This window comes from Theobroma umbraticum, unplaced genomic scaffold (assembly GCF_002168275.2).
Source record: "Theobroma umbraticum cultivar Fairchild unplaced genomic scaffold, ASM216827v3 scaffold_106.0, whole genome shotgun sequence".
Classification (NCBI taxonomy): domain Eukaryota; kingdom Viridiplantae; phylum Streptophyta; class Magnoliopsida; order Malvales; family Malvaceae; genus Theobroma; species Theobroma umbraticum.
The window spans coordinates 620,910-621,227 of NW_018397276.1; positions in this window are offsets into that span (position 1 = coordinate 620,910).

The window sequence follows — 318 nt, forward strand, 5'->3', positions numbered from 1 at the left end:
ATTACTAGTTACTTATTTTTTTTAATTTTTTTGTCTAGGGTCAAACAAGCACATAAAAAGTCAAAATCAAAAAAGGAAATCTTCTACTAGTAAAGTAAGTGAAGCTACTACTGGTGCACCAAGTAAAGTTGTTGTTGGTGCAAGTGAACTTTCTACTAGTCCAACTGAAGGTGCTGCTAAGTCCACTGCATCAATGGCTATCAAGAAAAAGAAAAAACTGAGGGCTATTTAAAGAAACCGATCTATTAGATGTTAGTCAAACTATTGTTAGCTTATAAGCCTCTTGTAAAGGGTGTTTTACATTGTTTTCCATATATA